General features: G+C 40.4%; 1 pseudogene across 1 annotated transcript; it reads left to right on the forward strand.

The window, feature by feature from the left end:
• The first annotated feature begins 9,726 nt into the window (after positions 1-9,726).
• Positions 9,727-11,051, forward strand: LOC116540568 (annotated as a pseudogene). Its single transcript, XR_004264498.1, has one exon. The product of XR_004264498.1 is annotated as a methylmalonic aciduria and homocystinuria type D protein, mitochondrial pseudogene (transcript).
• The last annotated feature ends 9,644 nt before the right edge of the window (positions 11,052-20,695 follow it).

The raw sequence follows: 20,695 nt of genomic DNA on the forward strand, positions 1-20,695 counted from the left end.
CCAGAACTGGTACCTAACTACAACGTATTGACTGGGTTAAGGACTGAGTGAATAATCGAAAGATCTGCAGGGGAAGGTACGTTCTCCAGGCAGAGACAAGCTGTAATTGGATTTGGACAAAGAGGTAGAAGTGGTATTTAGAGATGACGCGGGAGTGGGGGAGGCACTTTTGTCCTAGAGTAAGGTGCTGGTGGGCCAGTGGGAGTTTGTGAAGATGTGGAGGGGGCACAAGAGTGCTCAGAGGTTCAGTGGAAATTGAAGAAATGCAGAGCAGTGCCAGAGAGCACAGTGGAGGGCTGAGGAGGGGGACTTGGGTCTTGTTGAGGTTTGAGGGTGATGATTAATTGTGCCCTCTCCACTCCCTTGGAAATTCAGAGTAATTAACACAAAAGACCTGGGGTCAGAGAGATATAAAAATGTGGATACTTCCCCCAATCCCTTACAGTTCTCACTTTCATAAAGCCCTTCCCCCAATGTACAACCCTGCCTCCTTTGTGTATTCTAATTTTTTGTAGGAGGGGTAACACTTCCAGCTCTTCCCTCATCTGTCACAGGTGCTGTTCTGGGTGTTGAGGATGCAGTGACAGGCAGACTAAGTCCTTGATTTTCTGAAATTTACATTTGTATGCAGGGAAACAGACAATCAGCAGACAAGGAATAAATTTAATAATTTATAGTATGAAGTGCTATGAAGAATAACTACAAGATAATGATGGGGGCGACTCTCAATCTGGTCAGGGTGCAGGGGACATCTTGGTCTCCTCTTGCGCTCTCTGGGAGGCTTGGAACCACAGGGTAATCTGCTGTGAAGGTCTTTTTGCCATTTCTAATTCCAATGTAGAATAAAGGGAGCGGGAGGAAGGTAAAATGACAAGGCTATTAATATACGAAAGGCTGCCAAGCCATTATCGTTTATTTCAAGTGGTGGTAAAAGCAGATGACTCATCCTTCAGAGCTGCAGGACTTTGCACCAAACAGTCTGGATAGTTTACTGGCTTGCCTATTTTCCTGAGCTTGAAGTGAGAGAGACAGGGCTTCTGAGCTTGAATAATCCTGAACAGCCGTATTTCCTTACCACAACCCTAAGAAAGAGTTTCCCAAAAGATCTCAAGGGAAGAAATAGATGCTTCAGCAATGGTTTGGAGCAGGGAAGCTTCCTGGTGAAGATGCAACCAAGCAGCTACATAGAAGAGTCTGTGTTTTTCTTGCCCTCCCTCACGAGCCATTCTTGCTTGCCCTGATATAAGTTAGGGAGGAAAGGAGGTAGGCTCTTTCTGACCTTCCCAGAAGGATCGCCTTTTCCCTGGCACCCTGGTGAAACATAGCCCACTAATAAGGAAAGGCATTTGTCCTCCCAAAAGTGTGGAAAACCAATTGTTGAGTTCATAATGCTTACCAATAACTTGGAACAGTTGGGAATGTTGGGATTGGTCAAATATCGTGAGAGGCTCCTTGGATGGTAGAGGTGCCATCAAATCTATGGTGTGTAGCAGCCTGTCCTACAAAAGGGAATTGTTCCAACAGAGTGGGATGTGAACTCATCAGGGAAGTAAGTGTAAAAAGGTCTTTGTAAAGAGCAGGTGTTCTCTCTTTTCTGATGCATCATCAATAATATCACTGGTTGGGCCTCAGTTCCAGTATTTTTAGTGCTAATGCTCTTGTATGAACTAGAAAGAGCTAGATCATTTCAAGACTGTCTGTTTCTATGGGCAACTTTGACAGGAACAACAGAGAATATTTGTCTCCCTCTAAGAGGGTTGTAAGAGAAATCAGGATTGAGAAGAGACTATAAAAGACTTGATGAAGTCAGCCTGAACTTTTTTTCCTGGAATAGAAGTCTTCCTCACATGTAGGGCATTCAAACTCAGTTTGAGCAAGAGGTGAGGAGTTCACTACCTCCACAGGGCAGCCTGTGTCACTTTTCAATAAGCTCTGTGGCAAATAAGTCCTTTGACATGGTAAGTGAAGAATTTTCTGAGAGAAGATAGAGGAGTCAATCAGATCATCCCTTACTTATCAAGTCCAAGTTGGCCAGGACAAAAACACTTAAACTTGAAATTATAGAGCCTGTCCCTACTACTCTTGTGCTGTGTGTACTCAAGTGGGCATAGATTGAGCTCCCCCCATACAGGCGTCCACTCTGTGGCATTCATTATTCATTTTCACAAGAAAAATAAGTAAATGACACATTGTCCTAATAGTTATGATATAGACCAAAGATTAGCCAAGTATATAGAGACATCATATTTATCTCAATGTCCCAAAATTAACACTAACACTTCTGCAATTTCTTCACAGGCAAGGTTTCAGGACTTCACTCAGAGCCTGTTTACACTTACTTTACAAACAGATCTACGTATCTCGCAGAAGCCTGGTTTTCCAGCCCACAGCAGCTTAACAGCAAAATTAGAAGACAACAGGACTTATTCATCTGATAATCCAGACTAGAAATGTTAGTATTGTTATATTCGATGCAATTAACCATAGAATTTTCAGCATATTCATGGCAAAATCATTTTTTCTTTTCTGAACCTCAGTTTCTATTTTTGTTTGTTTGGTATGAGAAGCTCCCTTGCATACTTAGGCTGTGTTATGATTCAAGTCACCTATTGCGTCGGATCATTTACAGTGCTTTTAGCTGCAAATAATGGGAAACCCTTGCTCAGACTGACTCAGACAACAAAAACATTTGTAACAGGAAGTCCAATGGTATGTGGGCTGCTGGGTTGCTTAATTCGGCAGCTCAACATGTCGTTGAAGACCATCTCACCTTCCAAGACATTATAATGTAGTTGGCTCTTTTCTTTAGTGGCAGAACTTGAACTAGAACAAGAACTGAACCTAACATCATATGACAGCTAACATAGTTCTGTTAACTGCTTGTGCTCCCTTAAAACTGTGGGTATTCCCAAGTCAGAGGCAGTTTAGAAAAAAAAATTCACTGAAAGTGGAAAAAAGCTATCTCAGGGCACTCTTGATGTCAAATAGGCTGTGATGTCAAATAGGCTGTAAACAGGTTTCTGTAACTCGGAAGAATCTGATTCCATAGTATGATTCCTTGTATATCAGAATGGAAAAAAGCCAGAGGTTGGCTAGGACTTGATGTGATCAGGATGCTTCTCTTCAGCAGGAGTGAGAACAGCGGATACTTTTTTTTTTTTTTTTAACGAGCTTTTTGTTTCACTTATCTTTCGTATTTTTTGTTTTGTGTGTGTGTTTTTCTTTTTTAATTTATTTATTTTACTTTAGGTGTATACTATATCTGGCATTTCTCCCCATGTTATCCTTCCCCACCTTCCCTTCCCTCCCCACCCCACATTGTCTCTCCCCTACCCCCCCCCGCCCAACTGTCCCCTGTGTGTGATGTTCCTCTCCCTGAGTCCACGTGTTCTCGTTGTTCAACACCCACCTATGAGCGAGAACATATGGTGCTTGGCTTTCTCTTCTTGGATCAGTTTGCTGAGAATGATGGTTTCCAGATTCATCCAAGTCCCTACAAAGGACACGAACTCATAGGTTTTTATGGCTGCGTAGTATTCCATGGTGTATATGTACCACATTTTCTTTGTCCAGTCTATCATCAGTGGGCATTTGGGTTGGTTCCAGGTCTTTGCTATTGTACACAGGGCTGCAATGGACATACATGTGCATGTGTCTTTATAGTAGAACAATTTATAGTTCTTTGGGTATATACCCAATACTGGGATTGCTGGGTCCAATGGAATTTCTATTTCTAGATCCTTGAGGAATCGCCACACTGTCTTCCACAATGGTTGAACTAATTTACACTTCCACCAACAGTGTAAAAGTCTTCCTATTTCTCCACATCCTCTCCAGCATCTGTTGTCTTCTGATTTTTTAATGATCACCATTCTAACTGGCGTGAGATGATATCTCAGTGTGGTTTTGATTTGCATTTCTCTAATGACCAGTGATGATAAGCATTTTTTCATATGTTTGTTGCCCTCATATATGTTCTCTTTTGAAAAGTGTCTGTTCATATCCTTCACTCACTTTTGAATGGGGTTGTTTGTTTTTTTCTTGTAAATCTGTTTTAGTTCTTTGTAGATTCTAGATATTAGCCCTTTGTCAGATGGGTAGACTGCAAAAATTTTTTCCCATTCTGTCAGTTGCCGATTCACTCTAATGATGGTTTCTTTTGCTGTACAGAAGCTCTGGAGTTTAATTAGATCCCATTTATCTATTTTGGGTTTTTTTGCCAATGCTTTTGGTGTTTTAGTCATGAAGTCCTTGCCTATGCCTATGTCCTGGATGGTTTTGCCTACATTTTCTTCTAGTGTTTTTATGGTGTTAGGTTTTATGTTTAAATCTTTGATCCATTTGGAGTTAATTTTAGTGTAAGGTGACAGGTGGGGGAGAACAGCAGATACTTTAAGGGATAGAGTGAAAAGTTAAACTAGAATACATTTTCTCCTTTAAGTGTACAAGGGACCCTTCGAGAATTTAAGGAAAGCAGTTTAGTCAGATTTGTGTTTTGTAAGGTTAACCTGGCTGTGATGGGAAGTCTGGATTTGAGGAAATGGGTGTGAAACCAGAGGTAACTAGGTCTCTTAAGACTCTGTTGCAATATTCTGAGACAGAAATATTGAGAATTTGATGCAGGTCAGGGCAGAGGGGAAGGAAAAAAGGAGATGAAAGTCTGTCAGACATTCATCTCAACCTGGTATTGTTGACAGGTTATATGTAAGCTGTCAAGGGAAGATTCCACTGGTGGAGACTGTTAGGTTTCAGGTTCCACAACCTGACACCCCTAGTGTCTCTGGTGCCCTTCACTGAAATGGGCTGCATGAAGAAGACAGGAAGTCATGTGCTGGAAGGTGAGGGTTTTGAAAATTCAGAAATTTAGGATATGTTGACTCTGAGTCCAAGTGGAAGTTTCCAGGAGGCATTTGAATGTATCAAGCTGGAGTGTAGGGCAGGTGTTTAGGTTATAGATTGATTTGTTAATATTAGGAATAGTACTGTACAGAACTATGTGATTCATAAAGCAGTTCCATCTTCATGATTTTATTCAGCTCTTACCCAAATTCTATGGGGTAAACATTATCTTTCCTGCTTCCCAGCTGAAATAACTATGTCTCAGAGAAAGTGGATGACTTCCTTAAGATTACACAATTAGAAAGTAACAGAACTGGAGTTAGAATGCAGGTCCCCCAATGCTGAGTGCCAGACGCTTCCTGCTGTTCTTCAGACAGAAAAGTCAGCTGCAGCGAGAGCATGGTAGAAGCCGTGGCAATTGCTGAAGTCCCTGGGAAAGCTTATGAAGAGCCAGAAGAGAGGTGAGTAGAGGATGGAGCCCTGGAGCTTTTGTGAAAGTAGATGTGAGCTGCCTGCAGCTAGGCCTGCAGAATTCTGATTGATGGGACAAAGTTATTATTCCTCTTGCCTTTGGACCTTGCCTAGTCTCTTGACGCTGGGTATGCTACAACTTTGCCTTTCCCAGCTCTCCTCCCACACCTACTCCAGCCCTCTCCTCCTTTTTCTTCTGCTGGAGTCACTGGGTTCTGGCTTGTAGTTTGGCTCATGGCTCTGTAAATTGTGCCTTGTATTTCTGAACCCTGGCCATGTTCCCAGATTGTTGACTGACCAGATCCTTCCTGGGCCTCCCTGGTTGGGTCTTTGACTCTGCACAGGGCCTAGGCTATCTGGTGTGTCACAGAAAATGTATAGATTCAACCACATTTCTTCATTTCCTCTCAGGCCTGTTTCCTTAATAGTAGGTCACTGAAGAATGGCTGTGATTTGCCTGATTGGCAAACACGACCCAGTGAAAGTTCACAGGGCATGTTCAACAGAAATGAGGGCTTTGCAGACTGAAGAGCAATTCTCTAGGTAGTCCTTGTGAATAGGCAGTACAAAAAAAATCTATAAGGCAAGCCTCAGTCAAATCAGGGAGAGTTGGACGAAAGAGGGTACCAAGGAAGACAATGGAAGCTCTGGCTTCTGCCTCAGGGAAATGAGACACCATTTCTTTGGGCTCTCAGCAGGAAGCAGGGAGCAGGAGAACTGCACTGAGGACAACCATACTTCTCTTATCACATTTACCAGCCTGGGAAATGAGGGATCTACACAGAATATTGAAAGGTTTAGGCTCTTGGAAAGTACTATTTAAATGACATTATGAGGGAAACACATCTCCCAGATAGGGTTTATTTTTCTCCCCTAGGGAAAGGAAGCACACCAGACATATGTGACCTCTTCCTAATGACCCCTGGTTCTTACTGTAAGCTTCACTTCGGGTCCATGGCCATGATAGTAGATGTCTCAGTTGATGCTTAGACAAAGTCATTGTATTCCTATGGAAAATGGCCCCATATGGATGTGCTTTTCATCATGTCCCTCTTTTTACAGGATTTTTCCTCTTTTTTTGCTGTCAATCTGTCAACTGCCACTTCTTATGATTATCAATGAGCTTGCTGCTTGCTTGAATCCACTTTTTCTCACTACTTCTTATTTACTTTGAGATTGGAATTTAGTTACACAAGTTCCACATAATTTTATGTAAACTAAAGTTTTTGGGCTCAGTGAAATCCTGAGGGGGCCCCCTCTGAAGAAAGTGCATGTGATATAGAACGTGGGCTTCGTGGTCATTATTTCAGTTGCTCACGTGGCTTTCCCTTTTTTTCTCCCTCTCTCTCAGTTGTGTTCTCATTAAGAGTGGCTTATTCAGGCTTTCAGCAAATATTTTCTGAGCACTTCCAGTATGTCAGCGATTCTTTTGAAGCTTGTGGATACAGAAGTAAGCAAAGCAGGAAGAGTCCTTGACCTCATGAGGCTTTCATTTTGTGGGAGGAGATGCTTTGAAAATAAGTCCATGACACTATATATTTAAAGATGTAAAATGCTACGAAGATAGATGAAGAAAAGGTAGGGGTAACATAGTGCTGAGGGTTCAGGTCATTATTTGTATTAGGATGCCATGATTGATAAGGGAATTGGGTGGAGGGAATGAGCCATGTGGATATCTGAGGACAAAACATTCAAGAGTGAGGAAGGAGAAAGACAAGGGCCTTGAGGAGGGTGACTGCATGCCCAGTGTATCAAAGAAATAGCAATGGAGCAAATATGAGTAAGCAGAGTGGGCAAAGAGGAGAGCGGTAGGAGATAAGCCCAGGTGGCAGGAGCCGGATCCTGAAATGTCTTCGGAGATATTGGAAGGACACTAGTTTTCACTCTGAATGAGATGGGAGGACCATTAAAGAGCTTTTGAGCAGAAGAGTAGATCTGGGGGCTGAACTGTGGACCCTCTACAAATTCTTAAGTTGAAGTCCTCACTGCCCCCTACTACCTCCGAGTGTGACTGCTTTTGGAGATAGGGTCTTTAAAGTGGTAATTAAGGTAAAATGAGGTAATTAGAGCATGGTCTTATAAAGAAAAAGTGATTAGAACACAGACACAATTGGAAGGAAGACCATGTGAAGATGCAGGGGAAAGACACCATCTACAAACGAAGGAGAGAGGCCTCAGAAGCAACTAACCCTACCTACACCTTTGTCTGTTATGTCCAGCCTCCACGACTATAAGATAACTCATTTCTTTTGTTTAAGCCACCCAGTCTGAGGTATTTTGTTATAGCAGCTCTAGCAGGCTAATACAAGTGGCATGATCAGACTTAACTTTAAAAACAGCATTCTGGCTCCAGTGTAGAGAATGAACTATTGACATACAAGGGCAGTCACATAAATGATCTGTGGATATGAATATTGAGGGAGCATAGTGAAAGTTGTTCAAAAGTTGAAGGAGTTGACGAACATAGGCTTGAAGAGAACAAAAGGGAGGGTATGCCAGGGGGTAAGAGTGGCATGTACAATGGGATTGAGAACCTGTTAAGAGCAATGATACAAAGGACAGAAAACATCTTGGTCTGGCAATACTTAGGAATCATCATTGGGAACGCACACCATCAAACTGGCAAGATAAAGAGAGTCTTGTTCATGTGAGGCTGTGTCATGTCCTAGAAGTGTGAGGGCAGTAAGCAGGGCAACAATAGAGGTGAAGTGAGCCAACAACTATATGCAGATAACTCTTAGAAAGCAGGAAAGATGGAACATAGCATAGTAAAAAATACAGGTGCTTGGAGTTAGGAGATTAGAGTACTAACCCCAGGCTTGCCACTTGTGTGGGAGATAATTTGAGCCTTGATATATTTCTTTTTCCTTTGGAGCCACAGATTTATACCTTGCCTTCCTCACAGTACTGTTGGGTAGGTCAGGTATGATAAAGGCTAAAGAAGTTCTTGCTAAGTTGTACACAGACAGTTAGGTATAAATGTAACAGAAAGGTTAAGCCTAGCTTGTAGGTGTGAAGGAAGCAAGAGGAAATTGGTGTGGCCAAAACTGCTAGCTGTGTTCCTGAATCTAGCTTCATTTTCTTCCATAAAATCAAACTGTAGCTGGGCATACGGCCATCCAGCAACACCACATTTCCAAGAATCTCCTGCAGTTACATGCTGTAATATGACTACTTTATCAGTAATGGAATGTAAGCAGACATAATTATATGTCACTTCCTGGCCTGAATCTTAGGACCACAATGTCTCTCCTCCTTGCACTCTTTTCCACTCCTACCAGCTGGAATCTTTTGATGGTGACAACCCATACTAAACTAGGAAGATGATGTCGATGTCATAATGGATAACCAAGCAACAACTTGGAAGGAACCTGGATTCCTCAATGACTTCAAAGGGGCTGAGCCACTTGCTGATCAGATTCCTTCACATCAGAACTCTTAAGTGAGAGATAAATATCTGCTTTGTTATCTCAGTCATCCCTTCGGTGAGTTTCTGTCACAACAGTTTACCTTTACCCTAAGTAAAATGGAATTGTATCTTCAAGTAGGATACTATTGCAACAAAATCTCAGCAGGGAGGTTGCAGGGACAACGATATTAACATTATAGTCTTGAAAGCTGGTAACTCTTTTCATGTCATGACAAAACATGACAAGCATTATAGCATGGCAAAACTGTCACCTAAAATGACTTTGAATGTAGTCTGATGCCTACTGAGACTATAACTCTAGAGAAAGTGATTGGAGACAGTATCTGTGTTGACGGTTTCTTGATGCTTTTAGAAGACCATTAAAAAGATGTGATCTCAGACAAGAATTTCCCTGATCTGCAATCTGAGATGGAAAGAAATAGAGGCAGTCAAAAGGTGTGGGATTCTTGGGTTTGGGAAAAGGCAACTACTTAAGCAGTTCTAAGTGGTTAGAAAGAAGACCAGCATTCTCAAAGTTCCAATATAACTTTTCACACAATCAAAAAGAAATGAGAGAGAGACAAAGAGAGAGAGTAAGAGGCTGTTGAAAAAGATTAGACTAAGGGATTGCCTTAATGCCTAAACCCATTGTTTTCAGCTTATCTCAGGGAGCCACCCTTAAAATGGTGCAGAGAATTATGAACGAAACAAAGAAAGAAATAAAGCAAGTTTAAGAGCTGTGTCTACAGACTAAGACATAAAACTGACTGGAAGCAAATATACCAGAAGTCTACACAGTTTCGTGATAAAAATTGTTACAGAAATTTTCAATTTGGTAAACTGTGGGGAAAATAGCATGACGAACTCCCAAGTACCCGTTTTTTAGCCAAACTTCAACAATCATCGCCTCATGATAAATTTAAATTCATCCGTACCCCCACTTATTCCCTGACCCCTTGCTTCCCTGAGATTACTAACACATGTCATTTTTTAAAAATTAACTTTTGGACGGCTGGATGTGTCAGGTTCTAGGACAGCTGGAGGCAGAGGTGGTGACTGGAATAACTCTACCAAAGGAAAGCTGTTTTGTGAACTGTCCTCTCCAGTAGAGATGGCCAATGTGCTTTGTAACAGAGTCAGACTGGTTTCCTATCTCCCAGGATTTTGCTCTTTAGTTAAAAGGGTTGTCAACCCCAGAGCCTTTTCAACTGCAGGATCGTCAGGTTCAGACGAGTCTCATGTGGCCTCTGCAACTCCAGATATATGCTCTCGAACAGTATGGCCTGATGAAACTATGGGACCATTTGGACCTCAAGATCAGAGGTTCCAGCTTCCTGGGAACATAGGTTTTGATTGTCACCTCAATGGTACTGCATCGCAGAAGAAAAGCCTGGTTCATAAAACTTTGCCTGATGTCCTAGCAGAACCTTTATCAAGTGAAAGACACGAGTTTGTGATGGCACAATACGTGAATGAATTTCAGGGGAATGGTGCACCTGTTGAACAAGAAATTAACAGTGCAGAAACTTACTTTGAAAGTGCCAGAGTAGAGTGCGCAATACAAACATGTCCAGAATTGCTGCGAAAAGATTTTGAATCACTGTTTCCAGAAGTAGCTAATAGCAAACTAATGATTCTGACTGTAACACAAAAAACTAAGAATGATATGACTGTTTGGAGTGAAGAAGTAGAAATTGAAAGAGAAGAGCTCTTAGGAAAGTTCATCAGTGGTGCTAAGGAAATTTGCTTTGCTCTTCGAGCTGAGGGATATTGGGCTGACTTTATTGACCCATCATCTGGTTTGGCATTTTTTGGACCATATACAAGCAACACTCTTTTTGAAACCGATGAACGTTACCGACATTTAGGATTCTCTGTTGATGACCTTGGATGCTGTAAAGTGATTCGTCACAGTCTGTGGGGTACCCATGTATTTGTGGGAAGTATCTTCACTAATGCAACACCAGAGAGCCATATTATGAAGAAATTAAGTGGAAATTAGCAGAAATATCCATTTATTTGCTGTACTATTTGTATGTAATATTTGGATTGATCTAAAACACTGTCAAACTGAAGTTTTTAAAATATACTTATTTCTAAGTATTTATTTCAGCGTTTATTAATTTACAACGTTGGCAAGTGATTTGGGATTTTTAAATTGCAAATGTTCATTATTATATCATTGAATACATGTTGAGCACATCCACATTGTATAGGATGTGGTAATTGGCTTGTTACCAGGGTATGATCTGTTATTGTTATTTTTCCCCTTTATTGGAAAAAGGCTCAGTTTTAATTATTTTCTTCCAAAAATAAATCACACATTTGGTTACAAAAACAAAAACAAACAAAAAAAAATTAACTTTTTATTGAAGAGCCATGCACACACACACACACACACACAGAGAGAGAGAGAGAGAGAGAGAGAGAGAGAGAGAGAGGTGAACATAATCCCTAGAGGTACAGCTTGATAAACATATTCTTGCAACCAATACTAATATCAAGAAACTGAATATGATCAGCTCCTCAGAATACCTCTTGGGTTTCCTTCCAGTAATTAGACATCTGAAGCAAATAACCACATTATATTAATCTCTGTCTTCATTGAATACTTGTGTTTGTTTTGATTTTTATATAAATGAAATATATACAGTTTGTATTCTTTTTGTATCCAGCTGTTATTGCTAACCAGAATGTCCACTGAGGTTCTCCCATGTTGTTGTGTATATCAGTAGTTATTTCTTTTTGTTGTTATATAATATTCCATTATATACTAAATTTTATTTTTTTATTCTATTTTATTTTATTTTATTTTGCTTTTTCATTATACTTTAAGTTCTGGGGTACATGTGCAGGACTTGCAGGTTTGTTATACAGGTATACATGAGCCATGGTGGTTTGCTGCACCCATCAACCACATTAGGTGTTTCTCCTAATGCTATCCCTTCCCCCACCCCTTGTCCTCCACTCTCTGATAGGCCCTGGTGTGTGATGCTCCCCTCCCTGTGTCCATGTGCTCTAATTGTTCAATTCTCACTTCTGAGTGAGAACATGCGGTGTTTGGTTTTCTGTTCTTGTGTCAGTTTGTTGAGAATGATGGTTTCCAGCTTCATCCAAGTCCCTGAAAAGGACACGAACTCATCCTTTTTCATGGCTGCATAGTATTCCGTGGTGTATATGTGCCACATTTTCTTTATCCAGTCTATCATTGATGGGCATTTGGGTTGGTGCCAAGTCTTTGCCATCATGAACAGTGCCACAATGAACATATGTGTGCATGTGTCTTTATAGTAATTTATAATCCTTTGGGTATTCTAAAAGATCCATTCTACTTTTATTAGACATTTAGAATGTTTCAAATTTGAGGGGTTATTATGAATAAGCCTGCTCTTAAAATTTTACATATTAGTAAATGAATGTATTTCTTTTAGTTATATTCCAAGAACTAGAATTGCTGGGTCAAAGAGCATGCATATTTTCAGCTTTAGTAAATATGGCCAAGGACTTTTCTGAAATGGCTGCACCAATTTACATTCCTGCCAGCAGTATATGAGAGTTCCCATTGCTCTACATTCTCATGAATGCGTAGTATAGTGAGGCTTTTTCATTTTAGCCACACTATTGGGGGTGCAGCAGTATGTAATTGTGGTTTTAATTTGTGTTTTCCTGATGTTGTTCAGCATCTTTTTTTGACCATTTGGATATTTGTTTGTTAAGTTCCTTTTGTCCCTGTTTCCTCTGGGTTTTCTACATTTTAAAATCGATTTTTAAAAGTTCTTTATATATTCTGTATATGAGACTTTGTTGACTATATTTGAAATGTCTTCTCCCATACTATCAGATTTTTATACCCTTTTAAATATTTTTTTTCCTGTCCCCATGCTATGAAGATGAGCTCCTATATTGTTTTCTGGGAGCTTTAACATTTTGTCTCTCACACTTAGACATGTAATCCTATGAAATTTATTTATGTCTACAGCGTGATATAGGGGTCAATTCATTTTTTCCCAACTAGATATCAAATTAATCCGGCATTACTGTGGAACTTTTGTTATAAAGCAAATGGCAATGTTTGTGTGCATTTTTTCCTGGCCTCTCTATATTATTACATTTGTCTTAATTATTACAGCTTTATAATAGATCTGAGGTCTCATAGTGTTATCCCTCTGACTTTATTCTTCTTCCAGATTGCCTTGGCTATTCTTAGACCTTTGCATTTTCATATAAACATTAGAATCATTTTGTTAATTTATATATATACACACGCACACACACAAACACACTCAAGCCTGCTGGAAGTTTGAGATTTTTGTTGAATCTATAAATCAATTTTGGGAGAGTTGACTTCATTAAAATATTGAGTTTTCCAATTCATTAATATCTTTACACAGTTTGAGAGAAACTTATGGTTAAAAAAACCGAAGCTACCGAGTTTCCATCAACTGACAAATGCACAAACAAAATGTGACATATCTATACAGTGGAATATTACTCAACCACAAAGAGCATTGAAGTACTGATTCATGCCACAACATGTATGAACCTTGAAAATAATATGTTTAGTGAAAGAAGACAGTCACAAAAGATCACATATTATATGATTTCATTTACATGAAATGTACATAATAGGCCAATTTGTAGAGATGGAAAGCAGGTAATGTTTGCCTAGGACTGAAGGGGATAAATGGAGTGGTGGTAGGTAATAGCTAAAGGGTATGGGGTATTTTGAGGGTAATAAAATGTTATAAAATGGACTCATGCTGATTGCACAACTCTGTGAATATACTAAAGAATATTATAAACTTTAAATGGTGAATGTGTGGTATATAAATTATATCTCACTAGAATTGTTTTACACACATGCACACACCTGGTCTGTGAAATTTCTTGATTGTTTAAGCTCTAAATCAGCCCCCATAAAAATATATTCTCAAATATTGTGTCACCTGGAGATTTCGGAGAATGGATGCCTGCATTAATTGGATGAGGCTGTGGGTTGTTTCCCTTGTGAAGACTGCTTTTTGTGTGAGCATGCAAAGAAGGGTGCACAAAAATATTGAGGTGGACAGATAGGTGGATTGTAACGAATATTGTTAATTGCCCACCAAAACACACTTGACATTTATTCCAATATAATATAATTGTAAGACAACACATGGCTGCACATTTTCCAACACACTCTGCAGTTAGGTATGAATGTATGACTAGATTCTTGCTAGCAAATTACAAGTAGAAGTGATGTGGGCTCCTTCCAAGCCAGGGCCCTAAGAGAGTGGATGTTCTCTTCTCCATTCTTGCTGGCTGAAACCCTTTTGTGGTAGCCACTGAGTTTGAATAATGTGGAGGATGACATGTCCTAAGGGATAGAAGAAATGGGAGAGCATTTCTTCTTGGAAGGGAAGAAACTGAGTCCCAGAATGACCTTGACCTTGTTATGCAGCACTGGATCATTCACATTGGGAGTGTTACATAAAAGAGAAATACAAATATATATTCTTCATGTGTAAACATATATGTATTCACACCTTAATCTGCTCTATTATTAATTATCTTTTTAGTAGCTTAGGTTTACCATAAATAATACAAGGAATAGGACTTAATTTTTTTGCTTCCTTTTTGACTGAAAATCTGGAATTTGGAAGCTCACAGTTAACCAAGTCCAAGGAATAAACCACCAATCATATCAGGATTTATAATCATCACCTTGTTACCTGGCCACACTCAGAAGAAAGTGCCTACATGTGGCACTTCCTGTAATGCCAATAATTGGCTGTTGGCCTTCAGGAGAAGTCGTTCATATAGGAGGGCACCAGGGATGGAGAATAATACCAGGCTGAAAGGTCTGGCTCTGAGATTATGGCACTCGCTGAAAAAGTGTTTTCTAGGTTTCTGGCTCTCTAGAGTCCCACTATGTTGCTAAAGACTTTGTATCCTCTACAGCACGGGTGTCCAATCTTTTGGCTTCCCTGGATCACATTGGAAGAATTGTCTTGGGCCACGCATAAAATACACTAACACTAATAATCGATGATGAGCTTAAAAAAATCACAAAAAAATCTCATAATGTTTTAAGAAAGTTCACAAATTTGTGTTGGGTGACATTCAGAGCCATCCTGGGCCACATGCAGCCTGTGGGCCATGGGTTGGACAAGCTTGCTCTACATTCTATGTCCAGGTTGGCTCAGACTTTGAAGTACGAAAAGCATACTCACTGACTCATATGGAAATAACTTTGTTAGCAGGAAGGCCCAGGGGTAAAGGCTATCTCCAATTTTTTCAGGCTGATTTATATTTTCAAAGAAAATCATGCCTTATTTCAAGACCTTTTAGGGAGTCAGAAAAGAAACCAATATCCAGTGAGCTTTTTTTTTTTTTTTTTTTTTTCTGAGACAGAGTCTCACTCTGTCGCCAGGCACCAGGCTGGAGTGCAGTGGTGCGATCTTGGTTCCCAGTGAGCTTTCTTAGGGAATAGTGAGGTCAAGTTATAAGGATTATTTGATATTTTTAGAAAGTGGCCTCTGTAGGTTGGACCAGACTTGCTCCTGAGTCAGTAGCTCACTGAGGAAATTCCAGATTTCCATTGCTGACAGAAAGGGCTCAAAATCCAAAATTGTTGATGTTACAATGCAAAGAGTAAATCTCAGAGAGGGCAAGGAACTTGCCTAGGATAACCCAGCATGTCAGTGGTAGAGTTTGGATAAGAATTAATGTTGACTACAGTCTTGTCTAATTATTACCCTGGCCCAGACAAAACAGAAAATCTAACTTCCTGGAAATTGGTAATCATGTCTATGTATTTTGCACACAATTTTTTAACCTAATTATTGCTGCCTGGGAAGCATGGAAGAGTTGCTAAGCAAAGACCTTGGAACTACAAGTAGGGTCTGTGCTAAAGATGTGCACATGAGAATGATTTGGTTCCATTCCACTAACCTTTTGAGTTGAAATTGCTGGCCATCCTCCTTCTACAAAATCACCAGAAGCACTGTGCCTCATGCCTTTCACCATCCCTGTCCCCTCCTGCTCCCCCAACCTCATTGGCATTGAATCTGTATATGTGGGAGGTGTGAGTTGGCATTGTACTTAAAGGACAGAGAACATTTCTTTGTTTGTCTCTGACCCCACTCCCACCCCAGCAGGAACTTAGCGAAGTCCAAAGGCTGGAATCTCTCAACAACCATGACATTCTAATGGGATACATGACAAAGATCATGCAGGTGACTCAGCAATGTCTGGTGAGCTGTTCCAAGTAGTTTTAATTAATTCTGTGACCTGGTAAACAGATAGGATAGCAATCCATTGCACTATTTCTTTATGATTAATAATGCAACTTGCATATCCTCAGCTATAGGCAAGATGATGTGAGTGACAGTTCAAGATGGCTTTGTGGTGGTGGAGCCCACTCTACTCCTCCAGAAATAAGTGTTCTTTTTAGTGAGTAAGACCATTGCAGAGCTAAGACATATGAAGTGGTGCTTGAACTTCCATGGTCATCAGATCCACTTGGGGAACTTGTTATAATGCAAATTCCTGGGCCCTGCCCTAGATGTTTGGATACAATAGGCTGTAGCAAGGAGATTCTGTTGCTGATAGCTCAAGAAGTCTACATGTTGATAATCTGTATCAATTACACCAGAGACTCACCGGAGCCAGAGTCTGGTGAGCTGGAAGTTTCTTCTTTCCATCTTCAAATGTACCCAGTTACTCCAGTTGGCCAGCTAGTCCCAGTCAGTGAAATAACCTGACAACAATAGCCTCTGATACGTGTACAAACCTTTGAAGTTTCTGAAATGCCTCCCCGGCACACATTCATTTAATTTTCATGTTACCCGTGGGGTAGGGCTGGCATGCTGGTTTGAGCATCCCATTTTACAGATGAGGGACTCGGTGAAGGAAAGTGTCTTGCCCAAGGCTTCAAGTCAGAATTGCCAAGCCGTGAGTAAAAGCCTTATCTTCAGATTCTAGCTTACAGAATGTCCTGCTCCCCCAACCTCTGACCTGTTGTCAGGAGGCATCAAGCTTCTGATTTTACCCAACTGCAAAAGGCCATTGGAGACTTTGCCGTTTATTCCAATCCATCAAGTATGTGAAATAGGACTTTGAAAAGTTAGACTCAGAGATATGTATCCTTGGCAAGTAAGAACTGTGAAGCAAAGGCCAATTCTCAGAAGACACTGCTAGTCCCCCTCCCATTAACCAAAGCCCAGTCCAGAGTTCTGCTGTCCTCCTCCATCAGCCAGGCTGTCCTCCCTCAACAGGGTGCCATCTCCCACACCTCTCCTTTCTTCTCTCCATCAGAGCACACTGCCCTGGACAGGACTCCTGTTCTCAGAATCACCAGGTCTAGTGGTGCATACTAATTTACTGAGGTCAGGAAAACCTGGGAGGCTTTGCTTAAACCCAGACGATTTCTTGAGCAGGATCCCTTTCTATCTTCAGGCCTAGGGATCCTGCCTGCTAATCATCTTTCCCAAATTTGCCATCTGACTCTATATTTTAAGGTATTGGCCTCAAAGATGGGCTTCAGAGTAGGATCCAGCCCCTCAAGCCCCATACAGCAGCTCTGGGGGATTAGAGGCTCTTCTATACATCCCCATGAATAATATACAATTTGCTTACAGAAAAAGCCATTGGCACTTGTTTGAAGCTACAAGGTAGTCATACAGAAGCCCAACTAGTGTCACACATAACACATCAGAAGGGTCGGCTTGCTAATTGTCCCCTGTCGCATTTCCCCCTCCAAGAAGATCCTCATCTCAGCCTGAGGATTATTTCTTTATTCAACACATTTTTATTTTATTGAGAACGTGCTATGTTCCGAGCACAGTAACAGGCTCTGGCAATACAGCAGTAAACAAAACAAACAACATGCTATTTTGAATCTTACATTCTTGCAAAGGGATACTGACAATGAGTGACATATATGATATGTACTCTATGTACTACATTTAAAGGTGAGATTGCTAAGCTAAACAGACAGAAAAGAAGAGTAAGGTGTATGTGTGTGTGTGTGTGTGTGTGTGTGTGTGTGTGTGTGTGTGTGTAATGCACTTTTAAATAGACAGCCCCTCATTCAGAAGATAATATTTTAACATTTGACAAAGACCCAAAAGAGGTGGACGGTGAGCTATGTTATGGATATCTGGAAAAACAGCATTCCAGACAGAGAGAAGAATCAGTTCAAAGTCCTCAAAGTGATTGCATGCTTGGTGTGTTACAGGAAAAGCAAGAAGGCCAAGTGTGGCAAAAACGGAATAAGTAAGCAAAGAGTATTAAGAGTTGAGGTCAGAGAAGAGAGAACAGTTCATTAGGGACTTTAAGTCTATTGGAGGGATTTTAGCTTTTACTATGAGTAACAATGGGGGAAGCATTGTATAACAGAGAAGTGTCATGATCTGGATTAGGTATTTAAAAAATCTACCTCACTGAAGCATTTTTTTAAAATATACAAGAAATGCACCAAATTTAATTGTTCTACAGTTACATGACAGTTTTGGAATATGCACAATTTGTCATCACCACCACAATCAGGATACTGAATGCTTGCATCACCCTAAGAAGGTTCTTTTTAAAATTATTATGCTTTAAGTTCTGGGGTACATGTGCAGAACATGCAGGTTTGTTGCATAGGTATACACGTGCCATAGAGGTTTGCTGCATCCATCCCCCCATCATCTACATTAGGTATTTCTTCTAGTGCTATCCCTCCCTAATCCCCCCACCTCCTACTATCCCTCCCGTAGCACCCCACCCCACAACAAGCCCTGGTGTGTGATGGTCCCCTCCCTGTGTTTATGTGTTCTCATTGTTCAACACCCACTCATAAGTGAGAACATACGGTGTTTGGTTTTCTGTCCTTGTGTCAGTCTGCTGAGAATGATGGTTTCCAGATTCATCCATGTCCCTGCAAAGGACGTGAACTCATCCTCTTTTTATGGCTCCATAGTATTCCATGGTGCATATGTGCCACATTTTCTTTAACCAGTCTATCATTAATGGGCAGAGGTCCCCAACCTTTTTGGCATCTCGGACCAGTTTCGTGGAATGAAACTGGTCCACCTCAGATCATCAGACATTATGTTCTCATAAGGGTGTGCAGCCTAGATTCCTTGCATGTGGAGTTCACAATAGGGTTCACACTCCTCTAAGAAGCTAATGCTGACCGGGTACAGTGGCTCATGATTATAATCCCAGTACCTTGGGAGGCCGAGGTGGGCAGATCACTTGAGGTCAGGAGTCTAGACCCTCCTGACCAACATGTTGAAACCCTGTCTCTACTAAAAATATAAAAATTGGCTGGGCATGGTGGCACGCACCTGTAATCCCAGCTATGAGGGAGGCTGAGGCAGGAGAATCACTTGAACCTGGTAGGCAGAGTTTTCAGTGAGCTGAGATCACACCACTGCACTCAAGCCAGGGCAACAGAGCACCACTAAAAAAAACAAACAACAACAAAAAAACAAAAACAAAAACAAAAAAAGAAGCTAATGCCACCACTGATCTGACATCTGACAGGAGAGGTGGAGCTCAGGCAGTAATGAGAATGATGGGGGAGCAGCTGTAAGTACAGATGAAGCTAGCCGGCCTACCACTCATCTGCTGTGTGGCCTAGTTCCTAAATGGCACAGGCCGGTGCCCTGTATTGAAGGACTTTGGTCTTGTTTGTTTGTTTTTCTAGTGTTTGGCTATTATGAATAAAGATGGCATGAATATTCTTCTGCAAGTCTTTTTGTGAACTTGTTTTTTTTTTTTTTTTTTTTCATTTCTCTTGGATAAATACTTAGAAGTAGAATGTCTGGGTCATATGGTAGGAAAATGTTTAGTTATAAGAAGCTTCTAGATCTGTCCCAAAGTGGTTGTAGCATTTTACCTTTTAACCAAAAATGTGTAATAGCACCAATTTTTCCTTAGTCTTTTAAAACTTTAACCATTCTGATGTGTGTGGAGTGGTATTTCCTTTTGGTTTAATTTTGCATTTTCTTGATAGCTACTGATGTTGAATACTTTTTCATCTGTTTTTAGCCATTTATATGTTTCTCTTGTGAATTTTTTTTTTAAGACAAGGTCTTGCTCTGTCACCTAGGCTAGAGTACAGTGGCATGAATAGGGTTGACTGCTACCTTGACATCTTAGGCTCAAGCAATCCTCCCATCTCAGTCCGCCAAGTAGCTGGGACTATAGGCACATGCCACAGTGACTGTTTTTTTTTTTTTTTTCTTTTTTTAAAATTTTAGTAGTCTTATTATGTTGCCAAGGCTGATCTCGAGCTCCTGAGTTCAAGCTATCCTCATGTCGGCCTTCCAAAGTGCTGGGAGTACAGGCATGAGCCATCATGTCTGGTCTCTTGTAAATGGTTTGTACACATATTTTGCCAACTTTTAATGTGTTTTTATTTTGTCTTTTTCTTACTGAGCTGCAGGAGAGTACATATATATATTCTGAAAAACAGTATTTTGTAAGGTATGTTTTGGGAATACATTCTTCCAATCTATGATTTGCCATTCATTAATTATGAGCAGAAATAAGTGTCTTATTAAACAGAAATCTTGATTTTAAGTTCGCTTTATTTTTTATTTATGATTAGTGCTTTCTGTGGCTTAAGAAATCTTTGCTTACCTCCAGTTCTTAAAGACATTCTTCATTTTTCTTTAAAAGCTTCAGTATTGTAAGCTTTTATATTTAGGTATGTAATTTATCTTGAGTTAATTTTTCTTTATTGTGTATGATAGAGTGAAGGTGTATGTTTTTCAATACAGCTATCCAGTTGTTCCAGCACCACATGTTCAAGTGTTTTTTTTTGTTTGTTTGTTGCCCCCTTCTATTGCTTGGAAACCTTTGCGACAATCAAATGACTGTGGATGGGTCTATTTCTGGCTTCTCAATTCTGTTCCATTGATCTATGTGTCTATCTTTACGGCATTTCTACACTGTCTTGATTTGAAAGTAGATCTTGAAATCTAGTAGTATAAGACCTCC

This window comes from Sapajus apella, unplaced genomic scaffold, assembly GCF_009761245.1.
Source record: "Sapajus apella isolate SASKATOON/1434 unplaced genomic scaffold, GSC_monkey_1.0 scaffold142, whole genome shotgun sequence".
Lineage (NCBI taxonomy): Eukaryota > Metazoa > Chordata > Mammalia > Primates > Cebidae > Sapajus > Sapajus apella.